The sequence below is a fragment of the Halichoerus grypus genome, chromosome 4, assembly GCF_964656455.1.
Source record: "Halichoerus grypus chromosome 4, mHalGry1.hap1.1, whole genome shotgun sequence".
Lineage (NCBI taxonomy): Eukaryota > Metazoa > Chordata > Mammalia > Carnivora > Phocidae > Halichoerus > Halichoerus grypus.
The window spans coordinates 33,264,336-33,274,679 of record NC_135715.1 but is presented as its reverse complement, the minus strand read 5'-3'; the positions used below and the strand labels follow the sequence as shown (position 1 = coordinate 33,274,679).

Here is a 10,344-nt window from a genome sequence, read left to right as displayed (position 1 = left end):
AGAGAGAGAGAGAGATGTATTACAAGTAATTGGATGGTGGAGACCAAGATGTGTCAGGTTCTGCAGTTGGCAAGCTGGAGCCTGGGAGGGCTGCTGGGGAAGTCCCAGCTCGAGTCTGAAGGCCTGAGAACCAGGATAGCCAAGAGTGTAGGTTCCAGTCTGAGTCCGAGTCTGAAGGCAGGAGCAGACCGATGGCCCAGTCTAAAGACTGTCAGGGAGAGAGAAATTTCTTTCTTACTTGGGGCAGCCTTTTTGTTCTATTCAGGCCTTTGATGATTGGATGAGGGCCACTCACATTAGGGAGGGCAACCTGCTTTATCAGTCCACTGATTTAACTGTTAATCTTTTTCAAATCCCCCCTCACAGACACACTCAGAATAATGTTTGACCAAAATATCTGGGTAACTGGTGGCACAGTCAAATTGATACATAAAAATTAACCATCACAGGGGCGCCTGGGTGGCTCAGTCGTTAGGCGTCTGCCTTCGGCTCAGGTCATGATCCCAGGGTCCTGGGATCGAGCCCCGCATCAGGTTCCCTGCTCAGCAGGAAGCCTGCTTCTCCCTCTCCCGCTCCCCCTGCTTGTGCTCCCTCTCTCGCTGTCTCTGTCTGTCAAATAAATAAATAAAATCTTAAAAAAAAAAAAAAAAATTAACCATCACAGACGGTAAGAGTTACAGTTGCTGTTGGACCAGGAGAGAGAAGCTGCCTGATGAAGTTGACAGAAGCCAGTAGATGAAAAATCCTGGATTATCAGGACTCTGGAGTACCCATGCATGCCTGCCCTGGAAGCTTCCACGGGGACTCCTACATGAGGAAACTAAATAAATGTATAGCTTGTTTAAGCCATTCTTATTTTGGTTTTTGTTACAGCCTTTTAACCAATGTCACAATTATATTTTGCCTTTTGGGTTCTTGAGTATATTTGGCTTTGTTTGGAAGAATTCAGAGTGAAGGAAAAATACTAAGTTCTTTTGGAAATGGTGTAGGTTTTTTTTTTTTTCCTCTATATGTGTGACAATTTCAGGGTTGAAGATGTGGATACTAAAATAAATTTGTGAGAAAAAGGGCCTGTGTTTTCTTTATGGCCTTAAGATAACCTACAAGGGTATTTTGCCAAATATATAATAGGATGTGATGTAGGGGTGAAATTCTGTCTGTAATTCTTAGTTCTTTTTTTCTTAAACTGGTGAAAAGGCAGCAAAGGGGACACCATGTTATGGTCCTTGAGCAAACCCTAGCTCTGCCTTGGAGATGAAATATTTGTCTGGCTAATCTTACCTAACAGTGTTGAAGTTTACATGTGTGCTTGCTTTTTATTAGGCATGTACTGATCTGACTTGTTCGAGCTTTATTGGCACTTAGAACCATGAGAAGATCACTGATTCATAACAGCAGAATTTTAGGTGATTCATTCAATTCATTAATCAAAATGATTATTTCAGCAGTGATTTACATTTGAGAATCAGTAACTAACTTATCTTCTCTTATTTAAAGGTACTTTGAAGTATTCCATATCAAAACACTGAAATATTTATATTCATTGAAGTATAATTTACATAAAATAGAATGTATACATCTTGGGTATTTCGGTGCCATGTAACCTCTGTCTATATCATGGAGATATTTCAGAAGTAAAACACATCAGGCTTTTACAAATGGGTATTGGTGGTGATGGAGAAAATAACTCAAAGACTTCTTCTAGATTTCTTGTTTCAGCAACTGGCCATATGGTAATACTATTTCCTGAGATTGTGAGTGCTCAGGAGAAGGCTATATGTGAGTGGGAATGTGAGTGTGTGTATGTGTGTGTGTTTGGTGGAGAAAAGCATAGAAATGTTGATTTCAAATTTTTAACGTATAAATTTTTTCAGTGCTTGCAGAACATTGAAATGGTGATGCCTATAAGACACTTGTCTGGAACCCAAGAGAGAAAGAACTTGACTAGATATATAAATTTGCTCATAATTGGCAAATACATGGTTATTGAAAGATGTCAGTGGATGAAATTGCCTACCGAGAGGTATATAGCTCTTGGAGATAACTAGTGGACTATTTCCTAATATGGGTTCCATGGTGGGCTAGTTCTATTAGATACTTTGAATAAAATTATTTTGTGGTCAAATAAGTTTAGAAAATGAATCCAAGAGTACCCTTCCCTTGAAAAGGTACAAGGTATGCTATTGGATTAAAGACCAGGAAATCCAGTAGTATCAAAGTATGTTTCACGTTTCATAAAGCTGTGTTTCCCAAATACCCCAATAGTCATACAATGGAAGAAGGAAACCAAATCCTACCAGTCTTCTGCCTTGTGGTTTCACTTTGTGGATGCCCCACACTCAACCAACTCGGCCCTGGGCAAGTGGAGTTCCGATGCCCTTTCCAATAACAGTACGATACGTAAGTCTCTGTGCATGGAGTTGCAATACAATTAAGTTTTTTTTTTTTTTATTGGTTTCTGTCTGCTGAATGTTTTTTTCTTATTTTAAAAAATATTTTATTTATTTATTTGAGAGAGAGAAATCGAGAGATAGAGCACAAGCAGGGGAGAGAGGGAGAAGCAGGCTCCCCACTGAACAGGGTGCCCGACTTCGGGCTCAATCCCAGGACCCTGGGATCATGACCTGAGCCTAAGGCAGACGCTTAACTGACTGAACCATCCAGGCACCCCTGTCTGCTGAATGTTTAACATCATAGTTAAAGCAAATTCGAGGTTTCATGTCCTACATATATGCTCATTTAACTCAGTTTGATATTTGATGTTGGTGTTATTGTTTGAATATTAAGATAACTACAATTTTGCTTTATTGTAGTATTATAGCAGAAGACATTAAATCATTTAAAGATGTTTTTGAATATACTTAATATCCTTCTTTCTTTGTTTTTGTTTTTGTTTTTTGTTTTTACCTAATATATTTATGGCTTTGAATAGGCTGTAGCAGCAGGGTGGTTGCTTAATCTTTCCAATGGTGTAGTGAACCCAGGCTGTGAAGATACACAGTGCCTATTCAATTAAACAGGATTATTTTATGGTTTAACAAGGAAAAAGGCATCTGGGTTATGGTATTCTAAAATAAAATTAACTGGAATACTCTTATCCACTCCGTGGATTCATCCAGTGCCTCTATGCTGCTGACCTTCAAAGGTCATCTAGGTCTCTCAGCTATATTCCAAAGTGCTGTCCTGGACCACTCGACCCAGATGTCCACAGGCACCTCAAGCCTGACGTACCCAAAATAGAGCCTGTTATCTTATTCTCACTGAAAGGGGATGTGGGAAATCTCCAATCATTTCTATCAGAGCTACTTTTCCTCTTGGTTTCCCATCTTGCTTCATGACATTGATTTTTCTCAGCTCAAGAAATTCAGTCAAGTATCATGTCCTCTTGACACTTTCCTCTCTTTTTTCAAAACCAGTCAGTCTCCAATTCAGTTGGTCTGAAAATGCTTTTGCACCTCTGGACTCCACCCTGCCCTCTGATGCTAGATCGTCTTGAGTCAGATCATCATCTCTCACCTGGGCTGTTGCAATACCCCTTATCTGGTTTCTCTGCCTCTACTCTCCTTCTTCCAGTCCCTCTTCTGCCCCCACCCTTCTGCTAGAGTTATCTGTCTAAAACACAGATCTGACCAAGTACTTCTGCTTTTACAATCTTTAATGACCATCTACAGGAGACACTTAATCTTTAGTGGATTGGAAATCCTAATCTGATCTCAGGTACTTTCTTAATCTCTTCTCCCACTTCTTTCTATGCTTCTTACACAACTTCTCCTAGACACAATATGGGTTTGTTATTCTCTGTCCCTATGCTCTGCTCCCATTCTCCATGTCCTTGCCCTTTTGTCACCTTCATAGCCTTCATTCTCATTACATGTACTCATTAAATTCAGACTTCTACAGGTAGAAGGAATTTCCCACTGTTACCATATCTCTGTTACGGCATTAATCATGTTCTGAAAACTAAGTGTCTGTGTGTACCTCTATCCCACTATAGATGGTGAGCTTCTCAAGCAGGGGCTGGTAACCTTTTTCTGTAGAAGACTTTGCAGGCCACACTGGCTCTTCAGCCATCTTAGTGTGAAAGCATCCACAGGTAAAATATAAAGGCAATGAGTGTGGCTGCATTTCTAGAAAACCTTGTTTACAAACAGAAATTTGAATTTCATGTCATTTTTACATGTCACAAATATTTTTCTTCTTTTGATGTTTTTTCCCCCCAACCATTAAAAAATCTGACAACTATTCTTAGCTCCTGGCCTATGCAAACACAGGCTTAGACCGTGGGCTGTATTTTGCTAACCCTGATCTAAACGGTAGGGCTATTTCATACTGATTTCCATACACTGCTGGTAGGTAACAAAATACCTGGCACTGAATGAATGTTTGCTAAAATGAATCCTATAGTGACAAACGGATTTCATTTTATGTTCTATTCCATTACAAACTGCAGTGGTGTGACAGAGTAAAATTTTTTTAATTAACTGGAGATCAACTAGAAAACCATTTTTAAATTTCAACCTTTGTTTAAAAATCTTTCGGAGGTATGTTTTTCTAATTTTCTGCCCTAGTAAGTACAGTTTAGTGAATACATTTAATGATTATCTTGCAGTGCCCCCAGGTCATGATTAAAGATAAGAATCTCTTTGTGCAGCCAACTAAATGTAGATATAGAAGGTATAGCTAATTGAACCCCAAATGCATAGAGGCTGCGATTTACTCCAGATACTGCCTTTTTGATCCAGAGTTTTAAGTCTCCGCTATGCACTTGTTTTCTAGTGATCTCTTTTCTCTGTAAAGTGGGGCATGGGAACCCAAACCAAACCCAACCAAACTAATTACTTAAAGGTTCTCATTCATTGGGTTCTAGTTCTACTGCTCCCTATATAGGGAACTCTGAATGTTGGTATCATTGATCGCTTCTGTTTTTCTTCTTAACCCCTCACACAAGGGAGTTAAAAGTGCAATGTTGGTTAAAGAAAAAACATTGAAAGCAAGCAAGTTTGTAACACTGACCTAAGGACAAAAGTCGCAGGACAAGGACAAAAGATATCTATATATCTATAGCATGAATACCTGGTTTTAATGAACCGGTTGAAGTTTTATTTTAAATTAGAGTGCCAAAATGGAAATTCAGAGTAGTATAATACTAGAACAATCAAGGAGACCCTCCAGGTGGCAACAGCACAGAGGCTTGGGATTTTTTCCACGCAAAGTTGACCTGCGTGGAAAAAGCTGACCTACCTCTCTTCTACTCATGGTAGATTGTCTACCTTATTTTTCAGTATGGTACAGTGGAAAAAGCACTCATTTGGATCACAAAGACTTGAATCCCTATCTTTGTTCCATAAATTCTTAAGTATATGCTAATATTGATCCTTACTTATTTGAGTAAATGCAATGTGGGATGCTGGAATAGATCCTGGGACAGAAAAAGGACATTGGGAGAAAACTGGAGAAAGTTGAATAAAGTTTGTGCTTCAGTTAATGGTATTATATTATTATTGTATAATGTTAATTTCCTGGTTTAAATACCACATAGCTGTTAAATAAATTGTAAACATTTGGGGAAGCTGAGTGAATAATAATTGGGAACTCTATATTTTAGGGGCATTTCTGTAAATCTAAAATTATTTCAAAGCTCAAAGAAAAAGAAGAACAAGACCCAAAGCAAAAAGAAAGCTTATTGGACCTTCCTTCAAAATTTATGTAGAATCTGGTCACTGCTTATAACCTCTATTAAAAACACTTTGATTCAAAATATCATTATCTCTCACTTGGATTAGATTACTCTTTTTTTTTTAAATTTTTTAAATTTAAATTTAAATTTTATTTTTATTTTTTAATTTTTTTATTATGTTATGTTAATCACCATACATTACATCATTGGTTTTTGATGTAGTGTTCCATGATTCATTGTTTGCATATAACACCCAGTGCTCCATGCAGTACGTGCCCTCTTTAATACCCATCACCATAGATTATTCTGATAACCTCCTAATTGGTCATTTTGCTTCTATTCTTGGTCCCTCCTAGTCAGTTTTCAATGCAATAGCCAGAATAATTATAAGTAAACAAATAAAACCCTACAGTATCCTGCCATCGGTCTTAGGGTGAAACCCCAAGTTCTTACACTGGTAAAGACCGGCCACCATCCGGCCCTCAGCCGCCTGGGGTCCCCTCTTGCACACCTTCCCACTGCTCGCTTGCTCTAGCCATGCTGGCCTCCTTGCTGTTCCCCGAAAGTATCAGGAACATTCCCATGGTAGAACCTGTGCTCTGGCTAGTCCCTCTACTAGGAACACTCTTCCTCCAGATACCATTATGCTCTCATGCTTGAATCATGTCCATGAGGCTGACTTGCTCTCTTGAACCATTTTATCCCCCACTGCCCACCGCTCATCTGCACAGGCACTTCCAATCCTCTTAGCTCTGTTCTACCTAAAAGACTTTTTCCGTGGCACTTCTCATCTTCTAAGACACTGTTTAAGTTTATGTATTTATCATCATCTTCATCATTATGACAATCTTCATTGTCATCATCATTATCACAATTCTTACTAGTGGCCTGGTTTCCCCAGACTCAAACGTAAACTCCAGCAGAGCAGGAAGCTTTTCCCATTTTGTTTGCTGATAGATCCCAAGAGCTTAGAACAATCCTTGGCACGGGGTAGGCACTCCATAAATACTTGGTAATGAATTGACTAAAAGGTAGGAGAGACATAAATTGAAAATTATTTGTTGGTAAAGGAAAAAATAGGGTGTAGTGCAACTTTATGGCTCTTGATTTGGGTCATGGGAAGGAAAAATGCTCCACTAATCAATACAGAAAAATACATTTATAAGGGAAGGTGTTTGTTGGATATTCCTATGAAAATGTCCAATAAACTGTTTCATATGTAGCTCTACAGCTCAGGGTAAAGGTCTGGGGCGGGGGGGAAGAGGGAAATTCGGAAGTTTCCACTTGTAATTCTAGGCATGAGACAAATGAGAGAAAGAAGGTCTCTTGCAGTTTCTAATGCACTTGTTTATCTTATCTGCATCCTAAGAGGGGGGAGCCTGAGTGGCATGGAGCTCTGGAAGGCTGGGGGTGGGTGGGATGGAGAAGAGCTCACAAATGACCCCTACAGGGTGACAGAAGCACATTTTCCTTACTTCACCATTTGGCCTAAGGCTAGACGGTTTATGGCTGAAGAAGGTGAAGGATTCGAGAATGCAGCCAAGGCAGCTCCTTGTCATTTAGAGTGAAACAGAACCAAAGGGTGATGGGGCAGAGCTCCTAATGCCCTCCCCCATATGAATCAAAACAGTCTTAACATATATGCAGGGTTTTGTTTTGTTTTGTTTTGTTTTACTGTAGCTGGCTTGAGTTGGGATAGGGCAGGGGACTGAAATGGGGTGTGGAGGGAGGAACACGGCCTAGCTCTTACTTTTCTAAACTCTTAACAGTCGAAGGAACACTCAGCGGTATTTCTTTCAGTCTTTTAGACTATCACCTTGTCCCTTCCTTGGAGCATAATTTTGTCATTAGAGCTTTCACTTGGCAGGAGTCCGATTCATCAAGGAAGATAGAACTCTGTGCTTGCCTGCTTGAAGGCAGAGTTAAAGTCTACTTTGGCAAGCCTTACAAGGAAAGAGAGAAAAGAAAATAAGAGCCATAAATCACTGGAGGCCAGAATACAGAATTAAAGATACTCAATCCATCTCAGAAAGGACTTCTGCTAGCATGTGTTTACCTAATGACCCTTCTTTATTCCTATCAGCCTTTAGATCCTCCCACTTTGTTTGCGCTAAGGAAGTGACATCTTATGTGAGAGGCAGCTGTGGGGAAGGACAAGACTCTGTAAGACTGACGTAGGGCTTACTTCTTAGTGACCCTTCTGAGGGTCATTGTTCTTCGGCAGTGTCCACTTTGAGAATTTCACGTTCATGTTTGTGTAACAGTACATCTTCAGAAATAATAAACACTTGTAACTCAACCCCTGTTGGTCTGTGGTAAACAGAGGAGAATGGCAGGGTTCCCATCTTGTAACTAATCTGCTCCCCTTCACATGACTAATTTAAGTTGTGCATTCACAAAGTCCCGATGAAAATCAGATTTTAAGGGAACATATGCTTCATGAAATTGAGCAATTTTTAAAAACCTAGGCTTTCAGATTTGTGTTCTGTACACCTGAACTTTAATGAACTTTTCTTCCTTTTCAGATAGGCTAAGAAGAACTCTACACCTCATCATGAGTCACCTAGGTAATTATTACCTGTTGATTTTATAATAAAATGCTACTTATCAAATCCATCATGTCACTCTTTACATTATTAAGAAAAAACAATTTATATGTGCCAAATGACACCTGAAGGCTGAGGAGAAAAAAAAAATGTGTCATGATTTGTTTTTTGTTTTTTTTTTTAATTTAATGATATTCTGTGTCAAGAAATCCTGTAAGGGACTTCAGATAGTACAAGGAGCTTTACTTCTCACGTATGGAAGGCTATCCTGCCTTAACTCTGGTTATCAGTATCCACTTGGAAATGAGGTAATTTGAACAAGGAATCAACACTTTGGAGCCTCCCATCACCCTTCATGTTATAGCTTGAACTGAGTTAAAGGCAGTCCTCAAAGGATCACTTGTCAGTTTCTTGTTTTCAATTAGAATGTATTTACCCTGAGAGGAGAAAGAAGGAAACTGGCATTTATTTAGCCAGGGTTTCCTGCTATCGTGTGTTTCCAGTGTAATGATGCATGTACCCAAGAACTTAGTATACTGTGAATAAATATTTGTTGAATGAATAAATAAGTCATTAGCCAATGGCAGAGTGTTCTCTTTGATTCCAGGGACCAGGGGAGCCTTTCAAGCATAGTCACTTATTGTTTCCTGGAGCTGAGGTAATTCATAGAGGAAGTACCCATGGACCTTTCACTGGTGGCTTCTCTACCTCCGAATTAGCACGAGAAAAGTGCCCTCACATTTCCTTGCGTGCTCTAATGGACTCATCGTCCTCTAGCTGGGAATAGAAGGCCAAGGGTCGTAGCTGTAATCTCTCTGGGACACTCAGCTTCCCCTGCGGGTCCCCAGGCCACACCTGGAGATACTCACCAACTCCAGAGTAGTTGAATCTCTGCTTTCTCCTCTCCCTCCCCCAAACTTTCACGAATCAACTGGGAGTTTGATTTTAGAGTTGTGCTTTAGAACGTCTGGCTTAGTTTTGAAATATCTATCTATCTATATCTATCTATTTATCTGTCTATCTATCAATAACTGTTTCAGATCCCCCCCCCCCCTTTTTTTTTTTGCAGCTTATGTGATCAGGACAGCCTAGGTCAGAACCATGAAGCAGGCAAATAGTCTTCATGATGTCACAGGAGTGAAACGCTTGGATTTTGGTCGTCTTCTTTACTTGTATGAGTCACAGAGACAAAAGCGAAACCTGTTGCCTAGCCATGGCTCAATTCATCCATGATGGGCCCTGAGAAGTTAGCCTTGGTTTCAGATGTGTGTAAGCAATCCATGGTGATTTGAAGTCGGGGAGAAGGAGATGTGGTTGATGACATTTACTGAGGATCTGTTGAGTAAGCGGGAGACTCATGTTTCTAAGGTGCGTTCGGTTACTTCAGGTCAAAGAGATTTGCATGAGAAATGTGTGCACCTGGAAATATAAATGGCATGCTTAATAATTGCATGTGCAGTAAGGGAAGTTTTATGAGGGCCTCATGGAGGATTGGACTTACGGGCCATACGTGCTAAACAGCAGTGCGGAGAAAGCACGGGGGTCTAGTTGGAAGGGACTAGGATCTGGGTTTACAGCGGGTGGGCACTCAGATTCAGATCACTACTTTAATGAGGAGGCCAGGACAGAGAGCTGGGAAACGCCTCTGGGCTAACTGAGCCCCAGCAGAAATCTCGTGCTTTCCTTTTTTAGTGCGAAATACTCAGGTTTTGTGGGAAAGATTAAGCTTGAAAAATCTAAGAACCGTTTGGCTGGTTACGCTCTGGAAATCTGGCAAGATGAAAGGTGAGTGATTAAGGTGGTTTCGGTCTGAACCTAGGGAGTGCTCAGCACTCTTCGGCACAGCTCGGTCTGGCAAAATTGTTAACACCCTTGTCGGGAGAGAAGCTGGGGTCTGGGAGATTCAGGGCATTGCAGGTCAAAGGTTAACTGTGTTCGGGTATTTATTTAGGAAGGCGTACAAAAGCCCTTATTCACCTTGGCTTTTGAAGACCGGGTTGTCAATCCCTCACTTTCATGATCACATTTTCACCTAAAAAAATGTTTTTAAGCAGCCCAGTATCCAAACAGAATCTATGTAGCTCAGGTAGAAACATGTCGAACTGCGTGGTACCCGTAATG

The 10,344-nt window shown here is 40.3% G+C and overlaps 1 long non-coding RNA gene across 1 annotated transcript; it reads left to right on the top strand.

Annotated features, from left to right (window-relative positions):
* Positions 1 to 2,122: 2,122 nt before the first annotated feature.
* Positions 2,123 to 9,580, top strand: LOC118523508 (uncharacterized). Its single transcript, XR_013446713.1, has 3 exons — positions 2,123 to 2,400; positions 8,203 to 8,244; positions 9,293 to 9,580. It is a non-coding gene; the product is annotated as an uncharacterized LOC118523508 (long non-coding RNA).
* The last annotated feature ends 764 nt before the right edge of the window (positions 9,581 to 10,344 follow it).